Source organism: Acinonyx jubatus, chromosome A1, assembly GCF_027475565.1.
Source record: "Acinonyx jubatus isolate Ajub_Pintada_27869175 chromosome A1, VMU_Ajub_asm_v1.0, whole genome shotgun sequence".
Classification (NCBI taxonomy): Eukaryota; Metazoa; Chordata; class Mammalia; order Carnivora; family Felidae; genus Acinonyx; species Acinonyx jubatus.
In genome coordinates this window covers 22735868-22737491 of record NC_069380.1, presented here as the reverse complement: position 1 = coordinate 22737491, position 1624 = coordinate 22735868, and the positions used below count along the sequence as shown (strand labels likewise).

General features: G+C 40.5%; 1 non-coding gene across 1 annotated transcript; it reads left to right on the top strand.

The window, feature by feature from the left end:
- Positions 1-255: 255 nt before the first annotated feature.
- LOC113601197 (U6 spliceosomal RNA) lies at positions 256-360 on the top strand. The gene has a single exon (XR_003422351.1). It is a non-coding gene; the product is annotated as a U6 spliceosomal RNA (small nuclear RNA).
- Positions 361-1624: the final 1264 nt, after the last annotated feature.

Genomic DNA, 1624 nt, shown 5'->3' with positions numbered 1-1624 from the left:
TGATTTTCAAATGTTGAACCAGTCTTGCGTTTCTGGAAAAAATCCAACTTGGTCACAGTGCATAATTATTTTTATACATTGTTGGGTTCGATTTGCTATTATTTTGTTGAGGATTTTTGCATCTGTGTTCATGAGAGCTATTTATTAGTCTGTAATTTTCTTTGTTGTATTTTTATCTGGTTTGGGTATTAGGGTAATGCTGGCCCCATAGGCAAGTTGGGAAGTAAAGTTTTGTTTTTAAAAGTTTTCTTGAGAGTGCTGGCTTCAGCAGCACATAATACTAAAATCGGAACAATACAGAGATTAGCGTGGCCCCTGCACAAGGATGACACAGAATTCATAAAAGTTTCCATGAGAGATGGATGGTGGTGATAGTTGGGTAGCATGATGAATCTATCTGCCACCACCGAACTGTAAATTTAAAAATGATTAAGATGATAAATTTTGTGCCCTGTGTATTTTGTTGCAATAAAAAGTTAACTTTGAAGAGCGCGTGGGTGGCTCAGCCGGTTAGGAGTCTGATTCTTCGGCTCCGGTCATGATCTCACAGTTAGTGGGTTTGAGCCCTGTGTCGGGCTTTGGGCCGACAGTGCCTGAGCCTGCTTGGGATTCTCTGTCTCTCACTTTCTCTCTGCCCCTCCCCACTCGTGCTCTCTTTCTCTGTCTCTCAAAATAAAATGAATAACCTTAAAATGAAAAGCTCCCTTGAGCTTTGGCTGTACTAGGCCAAAATGCGAGGTCTCTGTGCAACACCCGGGTCTTAATTGAAAGACCCAGAATGATCTGGTGGAATTGGAGCAAAAAGCCAGGTAAAGACTGTAACCCAGGTATGTAGGGAGTAGCTATGGCTGTTTGTTCCCCTGCCAAGTGAAAATCTAATTGGGAAGGTTATATGCACAGTTATGAATATTAAATTAACAATGGAACATAGCATATTGGCCAAAATACAACTCAGAGACTGAATGATGTAGGATTTGAGAAAGGGATGTCACTAAGTCTTTTTCTTCTCCTAAACTAACATAACTCTTTCTTTAGCTCTTGTCTCCCATGTGTGGCTGAGGGGGGTGGGGGTAGGGCAGGGTATGGGAAACACTGCCATAGTTACAGGAAAAGGTTCAGCATTTTACACTCTGGGAAAAAGGGATGATGGATTGAATTTCAAAGGCACATTATTCTATCCAAGGTTGACAAAGCATACCTTTGTAAATGTGGAGACAGAGACAGCTAATCAAGTTAACATCAAGTTAACCCGGAGGCAAAATCGTGTTGGAGGTAGAAACGGGAAGAAGGAATGGCATAGACTTAGAAAGAACAGACACCTCAAGCTCCTAACAGTTATGATTAAAGCGTCATTACTTGAACTTTACCAGCTTGGCATTTGTGCTAAAATTTAGTGCTACTGCTGAATTTTACTTTCATTGAATGTGACCTTTTTTTTTAAGTTTAAGGTAAAAGAGTGTTTTAAAGTCTGTCCTTCTCTGATTTCTCAAAAATCATTAAATACAAATTAGTTACTTTTTTTAAAGAGTATCTGTTCATTTTTGAGAGACAGAGTGAGTGGGGGAGGGGCAGACACACACACACACACACACACACACACACACACAGAATCCCAAGCAGGCTC